At 50.9% G+C, this 21,893-nt stretch overlaps 1 long non-coding RNA gene across 1 annotated transcript in view; it reads right to left on the bottom strand.

Moving 5' to 3' along the window:
* The window catches only part of LOC140428709 (uncharacterized), a 180,590-nt gene that overhangs the window by 118,423 nt on the left and 40,274 nt on the right, over positions 1 to 21,893 (bottom strand). The gene's annotated exons all lie outside the window — the stretch shown is intronic.

Genomic DNA, 21,893 nt, shown 5'->3' with positions numbered 1-21,893 from the left:
TTGAGAGTGTGTGTGTGTGGGGGGGTGAGAGTGTGTGTGTGGGGGGGTGAGAGTCTGTGTGTGTGGGGGGTGAGAGTGTGTGTGTGGGGGGGGTGAGAGTGTGTGTGTGGGGGGGTTGAGAGTGTGTGTGTGTGGGGGGGTGAGTGTGTGTGTGTGTGTGTGGGGGGGGTGAGTGTGTGTGTGTGGGGGGGGTGAGAGTGTGTGTGTGTGGGGGGTGAGAGTGTGCGTGTGTGTGTGGGGGGGGTGAGAGTGTGTGTGTGGGGGGGTGAGAGTCTGTGTGTGTGGGGGGTGAGAGTGTGTGTGTGGGGGGGTTGAGAGTGTGTGTGTGGGGGGGGTGAGTGTGTGTGTGTGTGTGGGGGGGTGAGTGTGTGTGTGTGTGTGTGGGGGGGGTGAGTGTGTGTGTGTGGGGGGGGTGAGAGTGTGTGTGTGTGGGGGGTGAGAGTGTGCGTGTGTGTGTGGGGGGGGTGAGAGTGTGTGTGTGGGGGGGTGAGAGTCTGTGTGTGTGGGGGGTGAGAGTGTGTGTGTGGGGGGGTTGAGAGTGTGTGTGTGTGGGGGGGGTGAGTGTGTGTGTGTGTGTGGGGGGGTGAGTGTGTGTGTGTGGGGGGGTGAGAGTGTGTGTGTGTGGGGGGTGAGAGTGTGTGTGTGTGGGGGGTGAGAGTGTGCGTGTGTGTGTGGGGGGGTGAGAGTGTGTGTGTGTGGGGGGTGAGAGTGTGTGTGTGGGGGGGTGAGAGTCTGTGTGTGTGGGGGGTGAGAGTGTGTGTGTTGGGGGGGTGAGAGTGTGTGTGTGTGAGGGGTGAGAGTGTGTGTGTGGGGGGGTGAGAGTCTGTGTGTGTGGGGGGTGAGAGTGTGTGTGTGGGGGGTTGAGAGTGTGTGTGTGGGGGGGTGAGAGTGTGTGTGTGGGGGGGTGAGTGTGTGTGTGTGTGTGTTGGGGGGGTGAGAGTGTGTGTGTGTGAGGGGTGAGAGTGTGTGTGTGGGGGGGGTGAGAGTGTGTGTGTGGGGGGGGTGAGAGTGTGTGTGTGGGGGGGGTGAGAGTGTGTGTGTGAGGGGTGAGAGTGTGTGTGGGTGTGTGTGTGTCTGCCTTGCTCTACATCTCAGGGTACCCACTCAGACTCCCCCCCCCCCCCCACACCCAGTGGGAGAGTGAGTGGGCTCCTTTGTCGAGGAGTGTGTCCGACACACCAACACGTCCTTCCCCTTGCCTGCTAATGGACATTTTTTAAACTTTATTTACTGCATTCACATTACTTTATTTTTGCTTTTTAAGTTGTTTCTTTTCTTCAATTCTCAACTATTTTTGAAATTCGGTTTAATGTTGTGCCAAATCTTAGCTTTCCAAGGTTTGCTTGTCGGCCCCTTGAGTGAGAAAATATAGACATGCCACCCCCCGGCCAAGCAAATAGGTCGGACAAGTCTGTAGTGAAGCATGGTGCAAAATTCTGCTTTATCAGCTTCTGTATCATTATCCAGATCCTGTCCAAAGGTTCAACCAGGATTTCACCTTGGCCCTGAGCATTTGTGAGCTTTGTATTTGTGGGCTGAAATGCTTGTTTAATGTTTTCTGTCCAGTCACACGGGTCAGCAATCCAGCTGAACATCTACCTCACATCTGAGAAATGTTCTTTTTCCCTGGGACGTGTCATCAAACGAATCTGTGTCAAACAGTTCAGCCTCACATTCCTCGCAATGCGTCAACATCAAGGAAATGTTCCACAAACATGGGGCGCGATTTTCCACTCCCACGCCGGTTGGGAGAATCGCCTGGGCCGCCGAAATTTCCGGGGCCGCCGGTCCGACGCCCTCCCGCGATTCTCCCGAGCGGCGGGAACGGGCCAGTCGAGTTTCGCGGGCCGCAGGCCGGAGAATCGCCGGAGATACCCAAAATGGCGATTCTCTGGCACCCCCGCTATTCTGAGGCCCGGATGAGCCGAGCGGCCAGGCCAAAACTGTGGGTTCCCCTCGGCGCCGTCCACACCTGGTCGCTGCAGTCGTGGGCGGTGCGTGAACGCTGGGGGGGCGGCCTGTGGGGGGGCGAGGGGGGATCCTGCACCGGGGGGTACCTTAAATGTGGGGTGGCCCGCGATCGGTGCCGTACCGATCGTCGGGCCGTCCTCTCTGAAGGAGGACCTCCTTCCTTCCGCCGCCCCGCAAGATCCGTCCCCCATCTTCTTGCAGGGCGGATGTGGACAGGACGGCAACCAGGCATGCGCGTGTTGCCGCCGGCCAACCCGCGCATGCGCGGATGACGTCCGTTATGCGGCGCCGGCCGCGTCATCTAATCGGCGCCGCTTTTACGTGGGCGACAAGGCCTCGCGCGCGTAGATGACGCAGCCCCGATACTGGCCCATTGTCAGGGCCTGAATCGGTCGCGACCGGGGCTGTTCCGCTCCATTGTGAACCTCGACGGCGTTCACGACGGCGCGGCAACTTCGGCGTGGGGGTGGAGAATCGCGCCCCATGGGCTGTGAAAATAGGCAGAAAGCAGGAAACCATTACATCCTAACAAAAGCAAAATAGTGGAGAACTGCAGCAAAACCAAAAGGCTGTAGATTCTCGGAAGGCCAGACAGCAGCTATGGAGAAACAGAGTTTGTGTCTCAGATTGAAGCCCTTTCATCAGAACTCAGTTAACTTTATTTATCTTTGCACAGATGTTGCCTGATCTGCTGAGCATTTCCAGCACTTTCTGTTTCCCCCCATTACATGATACACAGTCCACAGATTAACCAAAAGAAAGAAACCAAACATTCTTTAAATATAAACTAGACATTGTAGAGAACACTACAAGGACATGATAGAAAGATAGTTGAAAGTATCCCTTCTTTTTTAATGGAAACTAACACATTAAAGTGTCCTTTGAACGAATGTATTCAATTTGATCTGGTTTAATTTTGGCCCTGAGAGTACACTGTTGAAATAATAAAACATAATAAAAAGTCAGTGGCCATTCAATTGGAGTTGTTTACATGTTTGAGATGTATCCAAACCTCAGACTATAATTGTGCCAAAGTTAAAAATCAATACAAGTTTTAATGCTTGCTTTAGGGATGAAAGAGAAATATTTTTTTAAACTGGTGGGTTTTGAAACAAATGAGCCAGAATACTTGGAGATATTTAAAAAGGGAGCTACACCTGCCCTTGCACATTGAACCATCTTCTTGTCCATCTTCCAGAGTGACGGTAACCAGTCTCTTCGTCTGTTTGGCAGGGTTCCAGGGAGAATGTAGCTGACTGCTGCAGCTGCAAACAGGGCAAGATACCACAGACAATTCAGTTTTGGGGAAGTTGCTGTTTCGGGATTTCCTCTCCTTGCCTTTTCTCTCCGTCTCTAATATGGAATTGCTTTCGAAGAAGGCCACACTGGTTCTAGATTTAGATTGATTGTCACGTGTACCATGGCAAGGTGAAAAGTATTCTTCTGTGTTTAGTTTAGGCAAATCGTTCAATACATAAAAAATATAGGACATATGATAAATACTCAATGCAAAGACATTGGCCGGGATTCTCCGATCCCGCAATCAAGTTCTGACGCCGGCGTCAAAAGTGGCGCGAGCCACTCCGGCATCAATGGGCCTCCAGGCCCAGGAATGCACTCCTTCCTAGGGGGCTAGTACGACTCCGGAGTGGTGTCCGCTGGCGCGAGTCCGCGCATGCACGTGGGCTCCCGTCTCCCCGCCGGCCCCCAGGCAATATGGCTGTGCCCTACAGGGACTCGGCGAGGAGGAATATAAACCCCCACACAGAATTAGCGCGCCCTCCAATCGTTGGCCCCCGATTGCGGGCCTGGCCACCGTGAAGGCACCCCCCCCCCCCCGGAGCCAGCACCCCCGCCCCACCACCAGGATGGCCTCCGCAGCCAGAATGGCGAGGTCCCGCCGGGTAGGACCATACGCGAATGACTTGGCGGGACTTGGCGGGCACTTGGCACGTCGAGCGCGGAGAGTCGCCGCGGGGGCCACTTTCAATGGCCCCGACTGACGCCGCGGTGACCGTGCCGGCGCGAATAGCGGCAATTTTCATCGCCGGAGAATCGGCGGCCCGGCGTCAGAGCGGCGTGGCGAGATTCGCACGCCCCACCCCGGCGATTCTCCGACTCGTGCGGGCTCAGAGAATCCCGCCCCATGGCGTGGGAATCTCGGTCCCACCACATCCATTTTTGGGTGCTGTGCGCCCCTGCCGGCAGCGGGAGCCTCCTTCCTGCCAGCCAGCCTATGGGGTTTCACATTGTGGGCAGTTTCACGCCGTCGGGAAATCCACGGGCGTGAGTACGCTGCCGGTGAAGTGGAGGCTCCGCCGACAGAGAATCCAGCACATGGAGTATCGTGCTGCACCTGCAGAGAAGGTGTGTGAAGAGTTCAGTTCAGTCCATAAGAGGGTCATTCAGGACTCTGCTAACAGCGGGGAAGAAGCTGCTTTTGAATCTGTTAATGTGTGTTCTCAGACTTTTGTATCTCCTGCTTCTATTTGGTTGCGCCAGGTGCAGTGATTCTGGGCGAGCTGCTCCCAGAACACCAGGACAATATCAAAACTCCCCAAAGTGACTGATCTCGGAGTGACCTTGTAGAGTTTCATTCAGAGAGACCTCGTAGAGCTTCATTCAGAGAGACCTCGTAGAGCTTCATTCAGAGAGACCTCGTAGAGCTTCATTCAGAGTGACGTTGTAGAGCTTCATTCAGAGAGACCTCGTAGAGCTTCATTCAGAGTGACCTTGTAGAGCTTCATTCAGAGTGACCTCGTAGAGCTTCATTCAGAGTGACCTTGTAGAGCTTCATTCAGAGTGACCTCGTAGAGTTTCATTCAGAGTGACCTCGTAGAGCTTCATTCAGAGTGACCTCGTAGAGCTTCATTCAGAGTGACCCCGTATAGCTTCATTCAGAGTGACCTTGTAGAGTTCATTCAGAGTGACCTCGTAGAGTTTCATTCAGAGTGACCTCGTAGAGCTTCATTCAGAGTGACCTTGTAGAGCTTCATTCAGAGTGACCTCGTAGAGTTTCATTCAGAGTGACCTCGTAGAGCTTCATTCTGAGTGACCTCGTAGAGTTTCATTCAGAGTGACCTCGTGGAGCTTCATTCAGAGTGACCTCGTAGAGCTTTATTCAGAGTGACCTCGTAGAGTTTCATTCAGAGTGACCTCGTAGAGTTCATTCAGAGTGACCTCGTAGAGCCTCATTCAGAGTGACCTTGTAGAGCCTCATTCAGAATGACCTTGTAGAGTTTCATTCAGAGTGACCTTGTAGAGCTTCATTCAGAGTGACCTCGTAGAGCCTCATTCAGAGTGACCTTGTAGAGTTTCATTCAGAGTGACCTTGTAGAGCTTCATTCAGAGTGACCTCGTAGAGCTTCATTCAGAGTGACCTCGTATAGCTTCATTCAGAGTGACCTCGTAGAGCTTCATTCTGAGTGACCTCGTAGAGCTTCATTCAGAGTGACCTCGTATAGCTTCATTCAGAGTGACCTCGTAGAGCTTCATTCAGAGTGATCTCGTAGAGCTTCATTCAGAGTGACCTCGTAGAGCTTCATTCAGAGTGACCTTGTAGAGTTCATTCAGAGTGACCTCGTAGAGCCTCATTCAGAGTGACCTTGTAGAGCCTCATTCAGAATGACCTTGTAGAGTTTCATTCAGAGTGACCTTGTAGAGCTTCATTCAGAGTGACCTCGTAGAGCCTCATTCAGAGTGACCTTGTAGAGTTTCATTCAGAGTGACCTTGTAGAGCTTCATTCAGAGTGACCTCGTAGAGCTTCATTCAGAGTGACCTCGTATAGCTTCATTCAGAGTGACCTCGTAGAGCTTCATTCAGAGTGACCTCGTAGAGCTTCATTCAGAGTGACCTTGTAGAGCTTCATTCAGAGTGACCTCGTAGAGCTTCATTCTGAGTGACCTCGTAGAGCTTCATTCAGAGTGACCTCGTATAGCTTCATTCAGAGTGACCTCGTAGAGCTTCATTCAGAGTGATCTCGTAGAGCTTCATTCAGAGTGACCTCGTAGAGCTTCATTCAGAGTGACCTTGTAGAGTTCATTCAGAGTGACCTCGTAGAGCCTCATTCAGAGTGACCTTGTAGAGCCTCATTCAGAATGACCTTGTAGAGTTTCATTCAGAGTGACCTTGTAGAGCTTCATTCAGAGTGACCTCGTAGAGCCTCATTCAGAGTGACCTTGTAGAGTTTCATTCAGAGTGACCTTGTAGAGCTTCATTCAGAGTGACCTCGTAGAGCTTCATTCAGAGTGACCTCGTATAGCTTCATTCAGAGTGACCTCGTAGAGCTTCATTCAGAGTGACCTCGTAGAGCTTCATTCAAAGTGACCTCGTAGAGCTTTATTCAGAGTGACCTCGTAGAGCTTCATTCAGAGTGACCTCGTAGAGCTTCATTCTGAGTGACCTCGTAGAGCTTCATTCAGAGTGACCTTGTAGAGCTTCATTCAGAGTGACCTCGTAGAGCTTCATTCAGAGTGACCTTGTAGAGCTTCATTCAGAGTGACCCCGTATAGTTTCATTCAGAGTGACCTTGAGAACTTCATTCGGAGTGACCTCGTAGAGCTTCATTCAGAGTGACCTTGTAGAGTTTCATTCAGAGTGACCTCGTAGAGCTTCATTCAGAGTGACCTTGTAGAGTTTCATTCAGAGTGACCTCGTGGAGCTTCATTCAGAGTGACCTCGTAGAGCTTTATTCAGAGTGACCTCGTAGAGTTTCATTCAGAGTGACCTCGTAGAGCTTCATTCAGAGTGACCTCGTAGAGCTTCATTCAGAGTGACCTCGTAGAGCTTCATTCAGAGTGACCTTGTAGAGCTTCATTCAGAGTGACCTCGTAGAGCTTCATTCAGAGTGACCTCGTAGAGCTTCATTCAGAGTGACCTCGTAGAGTTTCATTCAGAGTGACCTCGTAGAGCTTCATTCAGAGTGACCTCGTAGAGCTTCATTCAGTGACGTTGTAGAGTTTCATTCAGAGTGACCTTGTAGAGCTTCATTCAGAGTGACCTCGTAGAGCTTCATTCAGAGTGACCTCGTAGAGCTTCATTCAGAGTGACCTCGTAGAGCTTTATTCAGAGTGACCTCGTAGAGCTTCATTCAGAGTGACCTCGTAGAGCTTCATTCTGAGTGACCTCGTAGAGCTTCATTCAGAGTGACCTTGTAGAGCTTCATTCAGAGTGACCTCGTAGAGCTTCATTCAGAGTGACCTTGTAGAGCTTCATTCAGAGTGACCTCGTAGAGCTTCATTCAGAGTGACCTTGTAGAGTTTCATTCAGAGTGACCTTGTAGAGTTTCATTCAGAGTGACCTCGTAGAGCTCCATTCAGAGTGACCTCGTAGAGCTTTATTCAGAGTGACCTCGTAGAGTTTCATTCAGAGTGACCTCGTAGAGCTTCATTCAGAGTGACCTCGTAGAGCTTCATTCAGAGTGACCTCGTAGAGCTTCATTCAGAGTGACCTTGTAGAGCTTCATTCAGAGTGACCTCGTAGAGCTTCATTCAGAGTGACCTCGTAGAGCTTCATTCAGAGTGACCTCGTAGAGTTTCATTCAGAGTGACCTCGTAGAGCTTCATTCAGAGTGACCTCGTAGAGCTTCATTCAGTGACCTTGTAGAGTTTCATTCAGAGTGACCTTGTAGAGCTTCATTCAGAGTGACCTCGTAGAGCTTCATTCAGAGTGACGTTGTAGAGTTTCATTCAGAGTGACCTCGTAGAGCTTCACTCAGAGTGACCTCGTAGAGCTTCATTCAGAGTGACCTTGTAGAGCTTCATTCAGAGTGACCTCGTAGAGCTTCATTCAGAGTGACCTCGTAGAGCTTCATTCAGAGTGACCTCGTAGAGCTTCATTCAGAGTGACCTCGTAGAGCTTCATTCAGAGTGACCTCGTAGAGCTTCATTCAGAGTGACGTTGTAGAGTTTCATTCAGAGTGACCTTGTAGAGTTTCATTCAGAGTGACCTCGTAGAGCTTCATTCAGAGTGACCTCGTAGAGCTTCATTCAGAGTGACCTCGTAGAGCTTCATTCAGAGTGACCTCGTAGAGCTTCATTCAGAGTGACGTTGTAGAGTTTCATTCAGAGTGACCTCGTAGAGCTTCATTCAGAGTGACCTTGTGGAGCTTCATTCAGAGTGACGTTGTAGAGTTTCATTCAGAGTGACCTCGTAGAGCTTCATTCAGAGTGACGTTGTAGAGTTTCATTCAGAGTGACCTCGTAGAGCTTCATTCAGAGTGACCTTGTGGAGCTTCATTCAGAGTGACGTTGTAGAGTTTCATTCAGAGTGACCTTGTGGAGCTTCATTCAGAGTGACCTTGTAGAGCTTCATTCAGAGTGACCTTGTGGAGCTTCATTCAGAGTGACCTTGTAGAGCTTCATTCAGAGTGACCTTGTAGAGCTTCATTCAGAGTATCTTTTAGGGCTTCCTTGACTGTCTTGAGTTTGCACCTTAGACTGACGCTCTCCGTAGAACATTCACTCTGCTGAGCGAGTATGAGGCTTTCTGGCTACTTGACCATCCCAACTTGTTGTCACTGTCTCAACATGGTGCCGATGCTCGACAACGTCAGACCAGGTGTCCACCTCAGTGTCTGGAATTTTGTCCAACCATCTGATCCTCAGAATCTTCCTCAGGAAGCTCAAGTGAAAGTGAATCACAGAATTGTTACCGCACAGAATGAGGCCACTAACCCAGATGTCTGACACTGGCTTGATGAGTGAGTTTGGTTGGATTGTAGCTGGAATTCATTCAAACAACAAATGGGCCAAGAGTTCACTGCTCCTCAAACGAAGACCCTGCTTTCAAAACAGCCTAAATGATGGGACACAGAAAGCCTAACATTTCAGTTCTGTATAGTATGCTCGTGAGGATTGGGAATAAATGCTTGCGTTCCCAACAGCACTGACATCCTGAGAACCACCTGAATGAATTTCTGTGAATTCACTAAATTTACAAAGCGCGACACTAATTGCGAATCTAACAATGGTTTAAGCAGGGATTACTGACTCTAATCAATTAACAGAGATGCCGGAGGCTTCCGGTGACGGCGGGCGGGAGGCAGCCGCACAATGGAGGGCTCCTGTTCGGGAACAGCATTTTCGGGGCTTTAAGCCCGGTCCCAGGGTCCACGGAGGTGGCAAAAGCAGGGAGAAGGCACAGAGGAGGCACAGTGAAGGCACAGTAAAGAAAAATGTCGAGTGTGAGCAAAAGAACGGCCGTAAAAAAACAGCCGAAGGTCTGTCGGAGAGTGGAAAGGTCACCACGGGGTCACCAAGGAAAATGGAGGCTGGAGCACCAGTGGAGGCCGCATTGCTTACGGCTGAAGAAATAACTTAGGTGATGGCTGCGGAATTACAAAATACATGGAGACAATGAGGGAGGACATGAGGGAGGTTTTGAGTGTGTTGGTGGAGGAGGCGATTTCCCCGGTGACGACGGCCGTGGCGAGCGGAGGTGCGAGAGCAAGGGGAGGCGCTGAAGGAAGTGGAGGAGACATTATTGCAGCACGGTGATCAACTTACCTCGATGGGGAAGGAGATGTGGAAGGTGATGGAGATTAACAAGGATCTGCAAGGAAAAATGGAAGACCTGGAAAACAGATCCAGGCGACAGAATTTGAGGATTGTGGGGCTGCCCGAAGGAGTTGAAGGATCGAGGCCAACTGAGTATTTTGCCGCGATGCTGGCGAACTATTGGGTGAGGGAGAGGATCCCTCCCGATATGAGCTAGATCGGGCTCACCGGTCGTGGAGGCCTCTACCAAAGGCGAGTGAGCCGCCAAGGGTAGTGGCTCTGTGCTTCCGTAGGTACAGTGTGAAGGAGAAGGTCCTGAGCTGGGCCAAGCAGAAGCGGGTGGTGCAGTGGGCTGGAGCTGGTATACGTGTATACCAGGACTTTAGGGTGGAGCTGGCAAGGAGGCGGGCTGCCTTCAACCGGGTGAAGAGGGCACTGTACATTAGCAAGGTGCAGTGCGGCATTGTCTATCCAGAGAAGCTGAGGGTGACTTACAAGCTCAAGGACTTTTATTTTGGAACGGCGGAAGCAGCGGAGGAGTTTGTGAAGGCAGAAGGACCGTGGCAGAACTGAGAAATTGAGAAATGGCCATGTGCCGATGTAACCTCATGACTGTATTTTCTTCTTTTTTGTTTCACTGCGTGTGGGTGTATGGCTAAAGGAGCCAATGTGGTATATATTTGGACAAGGGAAGTGATGGAACTTTCACTCGAAATGAGGACTCTTTGGGGTGTAGGTGGATATGCAGGGTTTGTGTGCTAAAAGCGGATTTCTGGGCTTTCCTAGGGCCGGGCATGTGGGAAAGGGACCCGGGCGGGGGCCTCCACGCTGGCCGGTTTAAGCCGGCCAGTGAACGGGAGTGAGGTGGGGGGAGGGGCTGCGGCCATCGGAGCCTGGCAGAACAGGGTCCGAGTGGTCTAGCCGGGGTGGAAAGTTGGGGGGAAGGAACCGAGGCTGGGGGGAGGAGTTTTACAGGAGGCAGTGGACGGGAGGGGGGGGGGGGTGTTTACAATTCTTGGGTATCATGTACGGTACTCTTTCAGAGGCTGGATGGCGTTGAGTGTAGGGGGGGAGGGGGAGTGGACTCTATAGGTCAATGGTGACCATGGGCGGCCCCGGACTCCTTTTTCTTTTTCTCCTTTGTTTTTTGTTTCCACCGTGGGAGGGTTTGGTTTATTGGATGTATATATTGACAGGTGGGCCGTTGTTTGGGGTGGTGGGAGGATGGGATCGTTGGTATTATTAAGGGGATTGATTTTGTATTTGTTACCATTTACTGTCTGTGGGTGGGGTGCAAATTTTGAAGGAAAATGTGAAAATGGAGATTATCATAGATTATCATAGAATTTACAGTGCAGAAGGAGGCCATTCGGCCCATTGAGTCTGCACCGGCTCTTGGAAAGAGCACCCTACCCAAGATCAACACCTCCACCCTAACCCCATAATCCAGTAACCCCACCCAACACTAAGGGCAATTTTGGACACTAAGGGCAATTTATCACGGCCAATCCACCTAACCTGCACATCTTTGGGCTGTGGGAGGAAACCGGAGCACCCGGAGGAAACCCACGCACACACGGGGAGAACGTGCAGACTCCGCACAGACAGCGACCCAAGCCGGAATTGAACCTGGGACCCTGGAGCTGTGAAGCAATTGTGCTAACCATCATTTTTTTTTAAATGAAGAGAGATGTCGTATCCAATATTCATGTTCCACACGTAACTTCAGGAGCATTCTGTTTAAAATGTCAATAATTTTGCAAATTAATTCATCAATATTTTCCTAAATTTATTTTGAATTTGTGAAAATAGATTTTAAATAACTCCAAGAATATTTTGAGGCAGTATACTTTTCTTCACTCACTCTGCCTGTGTTATTCCAGGGTCGATCTGAAAGGGGTCAGTATTGGCATGCCTATTTTAATCTCGCCATGCCAGGCAATGCCGATGAAGTTAAACCATTCTAAAAGAAATGGACAAGCACTTGGCTGGAAAGGAAATGGTGGAGATAGAGGCCTGGTATTGATTGGGGAGCTGGATGTTTTTTTTCTCACTGGCACCTGCTACGGCTGTATAGCTGGGGTCCTTAACAAGTGCCGCTTTGTAAGTAAGTCCTCTGCTGCACGTCATTTCAACACATCGTGAAAATCAGGGCCAATGAAACAAACTGCCTTGTGCACCTGGCGTTTTGGGGATTATTCCTCCATTTTAATGTTGAAGTCAGGTCAGTAATAGAGGCCCAACTAGGATCAAGTCAGAGGGAACAGGTCAACAGTGTAAAGGCATCACCTTGCTCTTACTGAAGTAACCTCTCATGCAGGAATGTGACTAGGTGGTGCTCAGGGGGGGAAATTAACAGTTTAACTCGTGGTTCTTGGCCGGAATTCTCCGCCCGTTGTAGTTCGTTTTCTGCTGGCAGCACATTCGCCTACGAGTCTCCCGGTGGCGTGAGGTGGCTTCAATGGGAATCCCATTGTCAACCAGCAGGAAGAGAGAATCCACCCGGCAGCGAACGTTGCGCCATCAAGAAATACGTGGCCAGGGAACCGGATACTCCAGCCCCTTATCTGTAACTGCTGAGTCTTGTGTTTCAGAGCAAACCATGTTTCTTGCCAAGCTGTTCCAGAACAGCAATGGCACTGGTATCAACCTGACCTGAAAATTGCCCAGGTCTGTCCTGTGCACAAATCCAAGCCAGCCAATTAGCACTTCATCAACCTACTTTCAGTCAGCATCAGAGTGATGGGAGACATTGAGGACCTGTTTTCCTCATGGTACCCACTTCCTGTAACCAGCTTGCAGGTTAAAGGATCACTCAGCTCCGACCTCTTCACAACCTTGGTCCAAATATCGCTCAAATTTCAAAGGTGAGGTGAAAGTCACTGGCCTTGATATCAAAGCAGTGATACCACTGAGTGTGGCATCAAGGAGCCTGAGTAAGTTGAAGTCAGTGGGAATTGGGGGTGGTGCGGAGGAGTGGGAATGTTACATTGGCTGGAATCATACCTCGGACAAGCCATCCATCTCAGCCTCAGGACATTGCTGCAGGAGATGCCCCAGGCCCAACTCCCATCAACAGCTTCATCAATATCCTTCCCTGCATCATAAAGTCAGAGATGAGAGATGTTCTCTGATGGTTGCGCTGTATTTAGTCCCATTTATAACTCAATAGATAATAAAACAGCCTGTATCTACATGCAGGAAGTCTGGATAACATTCAAGTTTGGACTGATATGTTCTAACATTCCAATCAAACAATTACCAAGTAATAACTAACTCCAATAAGAGTGTCTAACTGCATTCCTTTGACATTCAAAAGCATCGTCAACATCTGATTGATCGCTATTGATCACAACTTAACTGGACAGGTCACAAAAATACTGTAGCTACAAGAAATGAGGAATACCATGCAGATTAACTCACCTCCTGAGTTCCCAAAGTCTTTCCAGCAGTGAGAAGGTGAAAGTCGGGAATGTGGTGGAATACTCTCCACTTGCCTGGATGAGTGCAGCTTCAACAGTGCTCAAGAATCCCAGCACTACCCAGGACAAAGCACTTGATTGACACCTATTCATCACCATAAACATTCACTCCCTCCACCATGGCGCACAGTGGCTGCTGAAAAGTATTTCTGTTCCATCATTGTCACTGCTCAAAATCATGAAATTCCCTGGGCGGAATTCTCCATTGGATGCTGCCGGAATTGAGAAACGCGATTGGGCGGAGAATCGGTTTTGACGGCAAAATCGTGGTGGGCCCCAGTTTCTTGCACTCCGCAGGGACAGTAAACCTTTTGCATATCATTAGTGGGCCTGGCCTGGGGTGCTCCGGGGCCTCTGTGATTCTCCGCCAGGACAAATTCCTGACGGTGAGGTTCACTTGTGCTCTTAATAATCGAGAAATAGGTGCCATGGCTGATGAGGGAGAGAGAGAACAGAGGACACAGCGAGGTGTGATCGCGGGCTGCCGGTCCTGACACTGGCTGGGCTGCCTGGGGGTGTGACCAGGGGATTGGCTATGGGCCAGGGTGACCCCCCCTTGGGGCTGGGACAGTGTCCAGGCACGTACCAACATTACCAGAGTCTGCAAGGCAGCCATCGTGCTGTGAGTCCCACTGACCACCCACCTTTTCCCCTGGTTCTGCAGTGAGACACCGGAAGTATGGGTGCCCCCACCCCCCGCATCCCAGCCCCCACTTTCCCACTCCACCACCCCCCGCACCCCATCCCCCACTTTCCCACTCCACCACCCCCCGCACCCCATCTCCCACTCCACCACCCCCGCACCCCATCCCCCACTTTCCCACTCCACCACCCCCCGCACCCCATCTCCCACTCCACCACCCCCCGCACCCCATCCCCCACTTTCCCACCCCCCCGCACCCCATTTTCCCAGTCCACCACCCCCTGCACCCCATCCCCCACTTTCCCACTCCACCCCCCCCGCACCCCAGCCCCCACTTTCCCACTCCACCACCCCCCGCACCCCATCCCCCACTTTCCCACTCCACCACCCCCCGCACCCCATCCCCCACTTTCCCACTCCACCACCCCCGCACCCCATCCCCCACTTTCCCACTCCACCACCCCCTGCACCCCATCCCCCACTTTCCCACTCCACCACCCCCGCACCCCATCCCCCACTTTCCCACTCCACCACCCCCGGCACCCCATCCCCCACTTTCCCACCCCTCCACCCCCCCCGCACCCCAGCCCCCACTTTCCCACTCCACCACCCCCGCACCCCATCCCCCACTTTCCCACTCCACCACCCCCCGCACCCCATCCCCCACTTTCCCACCCCACCACCCCCTGCACCCCATCCCCCACTTTCCCACTCCACCACCCCCGCACCCCATCCCCCACTTTCCCACTCCACCACCCCCCGCACCCCATCCCCCACTTTCCCACCCCACCACCCCCTGCACCCCATCCCCCACTTTCCCACTCCACCACCCCCGCACCCCATCCCCCACTTTCCCACTCCACCACCCCCCGCACCCCATCCCCCACTTTCCCACTCCACCACCCCCCGCACCCCATCCCCCACTTTCCCACTCCACCACCCCCCGCACCCCATCCCCCACTTTCCCACTCCACCACCCCCCGCACCCCATCCCCCACTTTCCCACTCCACCACCCCCCGCACCCCATCTCCCACTCCACCACCCCCCGCACCCCATCCCCCACTTTCTCACCCCACTATCTCCCGCACCACATCCCCCACTTTCCCACTCCACCACCCCCCGCACCCCATCCCCCACTTTCCCACTCCACCACCCCCCGCACCCCATCCCCCACTTTCCCACTCCACCACCCCCCGCACCCCATCCCCCACTTTCCCACTCCACCACCCCCCGCACCCCATCCCCCACTTTCCCACTCCACCACCCCCGCACCCCATCCCCCACTTTCTCACCCCACTATCTCCCGCACCCCATCCCTCACTTTCCCACTCCACCACCCCCGCACCCCATCCCCCACTTTCCCACTCCACCACCCCCGCACCCCATCCCCCACTTTCCCACTCCACCACCCCCCGCACCCCATCCCCCACTTTCTCACCCCACTATCTCCCGCACCCCAGCCCCCCACTTTCCCACTCCACCACCCCCCGCACCCCATTCCCCACTTTCCCACTCCACCACCCCCCGCACCCCATCCCCCACTTTCCCACTCCACCACCCCCCGCACCCCATTCCCCACTTTCCCACTCCACCACCCCCCGCACCCCATCCCCCACTTTCCCACTCCACCACCCCCCGCACCCCATCCCCCACTTTCCCACTCCACCACCCCCCGCACCCCATCCCCCACTTTCCCACTCCACCACCCCCGCACCCCATCCCCCACTTTCCCACTCCACCACCCCCCGCACCCCATCCCCCACTTTCTCACCCCACTATCTCCCGCACCACATCCCCCACTTTCCCACTCCACCACCCCCCGCACCCCATCCCCCACTTTCCCACTCCACCACCCCCCGCACCCCATCCCCCACTTTCCCACTCCACCACCCCCGCACCCCATCCCCCACTTTCCCACTCCACCACCCCCGCACCCCATCCCCCACTTTCCCACTCCACCACCCCCCGCACCCCATCCCCCACTTTCCCACTCCACCACCCCCGCACCCCATCCCCCACTTTCCCACTCCACCACCCCCCGCACCCCATCCCCCACTTTCCCACTCCACCACCCCCCGCACCCCATTCCCCACTTTCCCACTCCACCACCCCCGCACCCCATCCCCCACTTTCCCACTCCACCACCTCCTGCACCCCATCCCCCACTTTCCCACTCCACCACCCCCTGCACCCCATCCCCCACTTTCCCACTCCATCACCCCCTGCACCCCATCCCCCACTTTCCCACTCCACCACCCCCCGCACCCCATCCCCCACTCCACCACCCCCCGCACCCCATCCCCCACTTTCCCACTCCACCACCCCCTGCACCCCATCCCCCACTTTCCCACTCCACCACCCCCTGCACCCCATCCCCCACTTTCCCACTCCACCACCCCCTGCACCCCATCCCCCACTTTCCCACCCCACCACCCCCCGCACCCCATCCCCCACTTTCTCACCCCACTATCTCCCGCACCCCAGCCCCCCACTTTCCCACTCCACCACACCCCACTCTCCGCCATGCCCCTCCAACTGGTCCCCCATGCCCCCACAACGGTCAATGAATTGGAAGGTGCAACGCCATTTTGGCTGTCGTGGGAGTCCACGAATCCTGCGCCGGCGTCAATACTTAGTCTCAGAGAATTCCGCCATCTATTTGTGAGTAAACATGCACCCGATGGACTGGGCTTTCAAGAAGGCATCACACAGCGACCTTCTGCAGGGAAATTGGGCAATGGGACACTGTCCTTGTACATTGGGCAGCACGGTAGCACAAGTGGTTAGCACTGTGGCTTCACAGCTCCAGGGTCCAGGTTTGATTCCCCGCTGGGTCACTGTCTGTGCAGAGTCTGCATGTTCTCCCCGTGTCTTCGTGGGTTTCCTCCGGGTGCTCCGGTTTCCTCCCACAGTCCAAAGACGTGCAGGTTAGGTGGATTGGCCACGATAAATTGCCCTTAGTGTCCAAAAAAAGTTAGGAGGGGTTATTGGGTTACAGGGATAGGGTGGAAGTGAGGGCTTAAGTGAGTCGGTGCAGACTCGATGGGCCGAATGGCCTCCTCCGGCACTGTATGTTCTATGTTCTAAAGACCTTTTCTCCATCATCATTGTGCTCACTGACCTCTATTGGCCCTTGTCCACCAATGCCTCAAATTTAAAATTCACACCGTAGTATTCAAACCTTTCCATGGCCTTGTCTCTCCCCAGCTCTCTAACCTCCCCAGCACTACAAACATCCAAGACCTCTGCACTCCACCAATGCTAAACTATTGCACATTTCCTCATTTTAATCATTGCACCCTTGGCCATGCCTTCAGCTGCTTAGACCCTAAGCTCAGCAATTCCGTCCCTCCATCTCTCCACCTCCTGCTTCTCTTTAAGACACCACTTAAAAATCAACGTTTTTTTACCAAGCTTTACCTGTCCTAACATTTCCTTATGTGGCTTGATGCCAAATTGTGGTTAATAATGTGCCTATTAATATGTTATAGGTACTATATAAATGTAAGTTGTTGTTGTACACTGTTCTGAGAATCCAGGCTGAGTAACCGGATTGAATGCTCTTAAAAACAAAAGTTCAAAATTATTCAAAGATGAAAGGAAAATGATAATTGGTGAAAGAATTTTCTCGTACTGCACATTGAGCAGAATCTGACCTTTTCCGAGTGATGTTTTTACTGTCCTATTTTGCTTTTGGTGCAGTCAAATTGTACTGTGCCCACGAAGCAGATGTCCCGCTGGAACGTGAGTGAGAATAAACTGTGGGGTCAATTTGATGACCTTTTTGGGTCCCATTTAAAACAAGTCAGGTTGCAGCAAACTTTGGAAAAGAGATAGTTTTAGTTCCTCTGCCTCTTGCACTTTCCGTGATTCATCCTTATACCACTGTGTGCCAGAAAGGAACAGAAGATGCTTCGGGCAGCACGATTTTATTCATTTGAAACCATCTTGTCACAGCACAATGGAGTATTGGCACAGAATCCATGAAAACGTACATGAAAAACAGAATCTCAAAATTAAATGGCCTCCAGCAGGTTAGGCTTTCATATAAAACTGAGGTACATTCTGATCAAACACCTATCAACCACTCATAACAGCATCTCCACGACGATCATTTTCTACCAATCACATCGACCCAAACAAACTGGGGATATATATCCAGACCCATACACCCCATAATAATCAGTGCCATTCGTGGGTAGGTTGGAGAGGTTGACAATGAGACGGTTGAGAGGAGATTTGATAGAGATCTTCAAAATCATGAGGGGTGTGAAGAGAGTGGATCGGGAGAAACTGTTCCCATTGGTGGGAGGATCGGGAAGCAGAGGGCACAGATTTAAGGTCATTGGAAAAAGAAGCAATGAAGACACAAAGAAAAACCTTTCACTCAGCGAGTGGTTAGACTCTGGAATACGCTGCCTGAGAGCGTGCTGGAGGCAGGGGCAATCGAGGCTTTGAGGAGGCAACTGGATTATTATCTGATAAGGAAGAATATGCAGGGTTATGGGGAGAAGATGGAGAACGGAACTAGGTTGATTGCTCAATCGGTGGGCTGGTATAGATATGATGGGCTGAATGCCCTCCTTCTGAACTGTAACAATTCTGTGATTCGGTGGGACATCCCAAATAACCAGGCCATTCCATCCCATTGCCGTACACCCCATAATAACCAGGTATGCAATGCCTGTTGGGTTCCATCAGAGGATACAGTTTTGCCCTTTGGTTTTGTTTGTTATTATCCTTTCATTATGTGAATACATGTGTGAAGTTCAATAAGTGCAGGCTTGATGCCTCTAACCTCTGCAGTCTCAGTGAGTGATTAAAGCAGCATGTGACAGCAGCTGAGAATTTCTGCCATATCTCGGATACAGTCAGTCCTCTTGCAGTTCCAACACTGGGAAATCTCAGGAGTCAATATTTAAAATTACCAAAAGATAGTAATGCTCAGGTCACAGATCGTGCAGTGCACTGTCATATCAAATTAGAGATGTTTGTTTGAAGGTGTAGGAATGGAGAATAGGAACACAGACTGCAAAATAAAAACTACAAAGGGTACCAGCTCCTGAGACAGGGGGATAAACAAAGTGCCTTTTATTCTGCACTGCTTGACCTTGTCTGCACGCATTCATTAATGGTGCATGTGGTGGCTTTGACGTTAGAATGTAGATGAGAAATCTTTATGTGTTGTTGATACATTGTGCCTCACTTGTTTATTGTGATTGATTTTCAATCAATCAGCAATTCCTTTTTCCCATAGCTATTTCGTAATTGTGAAGATTTGGTTAAATGTGCAGCATGTTATTATCAGACTGACATTTTATCTTAATAATCTTTCACAGGTCTGACTAAGTACAGCCAACAGCTTTGCAGTCATTTAGTTTTGATTCTTCACATCAGTATTTGGACCCGATTAGCTCAGTTGGCTGGATGGTTCGGGTGTAGTTCCAAATGCCGCCAATAGCTCGGGCAGAATTCCCATTCCGGCTGAGGTAGACTTGGGACCTGCCTTCCTGCCCAGTAGCTTCGAGTAGAAGGCAATAGTAAACCACCACTGACAAACAATTGCCAAGAAAACAGCTCAGGATAAAGCAGCAGCAGACAATGTGCCAACAAACTGCCTTTGGGCAGAGCATACACACATACATACATCAATATTTAACATCTGTATGCCCACTTTATAAACTGTGCTTCCACAACATCAGAATTCTGGCAGTTCACCAGTCCCCAGAGAGAGAACGCTGTGGACATTTTCTTTCATATACTTGATATTCTGTGCATCTGCCCTTCCTAATACCGCCCTTTCTCCTTCTCCCACATGTTCCTTTATTGATTTGCCAAGTTTTTGTTTTCACATTTTAATAATAGCTTGCTGAGCAGTGGAGGATTGGGGAGGAGGAAGCACTGGGATATGGTGTGAGGTGCACACACACAGAAGCATCTGAAATGTAATTATTACCCCAGGTTTAGCTATGTTCCTTCATCTAAATCAGAATGCACCCTGTACTTGATTAAGATGTGCTGAGAGGGTGCAAGAAACAGAAAATAAATTTAATATTTTTGTTTCTATTATTCAAACTGTGTAATATTTTCCATTAAAAGATTTCTATTCCATAACAATCAGTTATTAGTTATCATTGTACTCTTCTCAATGTCCTAGGAGGGAATACGGTGGGTCCTGTCCCTTCAAAGTGCTATGTAAATGCAAGTTGCTATTGGAAGTACGACGACGGGGGGGGGGGGAAGGGAAGGGATCCTGAGAAGATATTGGCTGGAATTCTCTGGCTCAAACACTGGGAGGCGCTGTCATGGGCAGGAGGGAAAACTTGGAAGCTGTCTTTTAACGACTCTCCAAATTTTCCTGTCCTGCCCAAGACGATGGCCGCTGGTGTTGGGACTGGAAAATCCCACCCATTAGCTTATTTGTGTTTAGAAGTGTTTAAGATGTTAATATACACGTCGGCTATGGTCTATTTGAATGGTGGAACAAGATGGAAGGATTGAAGGGCTTCCTCCTGTTTCTCTGGCCCTGGGAGCAGTGCCAGTGAGTCAAGACACAATGGAGTGCTGCTACAGGTGGACAGTATGTTTTAAGAATGACTCAAGTTGAGGACATGTTGGGACCAGTAGCTCAACAGTTTTTTGAAGGAACAAGCTGAGAAGTGACTGCACGGACCAAATTCTGATGGCCCAAAATTGGAATTTGAATGATCCACAAGAGATTGTTATAATCAAACCCATATAACAAGGAACAGAGAGACCTAGATTGGCCCATCCCATTGATAACCCACTCCATTAATACTCTGCCCAATTAATATCTCACTCAATTAATACCATTCCTAATAATACCCTTCTATAATAATGCCTCACTCTATTAATACCTTTTTCGATTAATACCCTTCCCTATTAATACACTTCCCTATTGTAAAGATCCTTCCTGTTTGTTCCTGTTTATTCCCTGTTTATTGGCTTATATCTCCTTTCTTTTATTTTTGCCGTTATACTTTTGATTCATGAATGATTTATAGACGTGTGTCTTTAAGTCAAGTGGCCTGTGCTTTTAATTCAAACAGCAGACTCCAAAAAGGCTGCGCTGGTTTAAACTTGAGATTGACCAGTGACAGAGAGATCAGTGATGACTTGGTTTGATTGATTTGGCTGGTGGTCAATGAATTGGCCCAAAAGGCTGTGCTCTGCCTGGTTACAGGTGGTGATTGGATCTGATCCCATTGGAATGGTTCCGTTTTCGGGTTCCCTTTTGATTCTGCAGCTTGGCTGCAGGATTCTAATTGATTCTCTCCCAAATAATCCAGCTAAACTCTCTCCATAAGGCCACTGTGAGGGCTAACTCACTCTCCAGCAAGACCGGGTGTCATTCTCTTGAGACGATAAAGGCTTGAAGTCAAACCACAAATTGAAAGCAGGGTTTGATGTTAGATAAAGTGTTTCAAGAAAAAAATAGGCCTGAGTGTGAGCCTTGAGTTGAAGGCCCCGTTTGATAAGAACTCCAGAAGGCCTGCTGCCTGTAAGTAACGGACTGAATGAATGACTCTGCAAAGAAGACCATTTGCAGTTGCAAACCAAGGACTTTGGTCAACCAGTGTGCTATGAGGAAAGACTGCTACAGAACCACCATTGGAAGCAAAGACTCTTATTTTTGACCTTCATTCCTTATTATTTTCCCCTTCCGCCCTCTGTGTTTGTCTGTCTTGTGTGTGTGTGTGGGTAGAGGGTGGGACGGTTAAAGCGGGGTATTAGGTTGGCTTGGTTATTATACAAGTGTATTTACTACATAATTCATCATTATTGTGGATTACAGGTCCACAGGTCACAGAAAGGGGCAACACAGGTGGAGAAGGTAGTCAAGAAGGCTTACCGCATGCTTGCCTTCATTGGCCGGGGCATTGAGTATAAGAATTGGCAAGTCATGTTGCAGCTGTATAGAACCTTAGTTAGGCCACACTTGGAGTATAGTGTTCAATTCTGGTCGCCACACTACCAGAAGGATATGGAGGCTTTAGAGAGGGTGCAGAAGAGATTCACCAGAATGTTGCCTGGTATGGAGGGCATTAGCTATGTGGAGCGGTTGAATAGACTCGGCTTGTTTTCACTGGAACGACGGAGGTGGAGGGGAGACCTGATAGAGGTCTACAAAATTATGAGGGGCATAGACAGAGTGGATAGTCAGAGGCTTTTCCCCAGGGTAGAGGGGTCAATTACTAGGGGGCATAGGTTTAAGGTGTGAGGGGCAAGGTTTAGAGTAGATGTACGAGGCAAGTTTTTTACACAGAGGGTAGTGGGT

Source organism: Scyliorhinus torazame, chromosome 8 (genome assembly GCF_047496885.1).
Source record: "Scyliorhinus torazame isolate Kashiwa2021f chromosome 8, sScyTor2.1, whole genome shotgun sequence".
Classification (NCBI taxonomy): Eukaryota; Metazoa; Chordata; class Chondrichthyes; order Carcharhiniformes; family Scyliorhinidae; genus Scyliorhinus; species Scyliorhinus torazame.
Note: the sequence above shows the minus strand (reverse complement) of the source record. Positions and strands in the feature narration are given on the sequence as shown.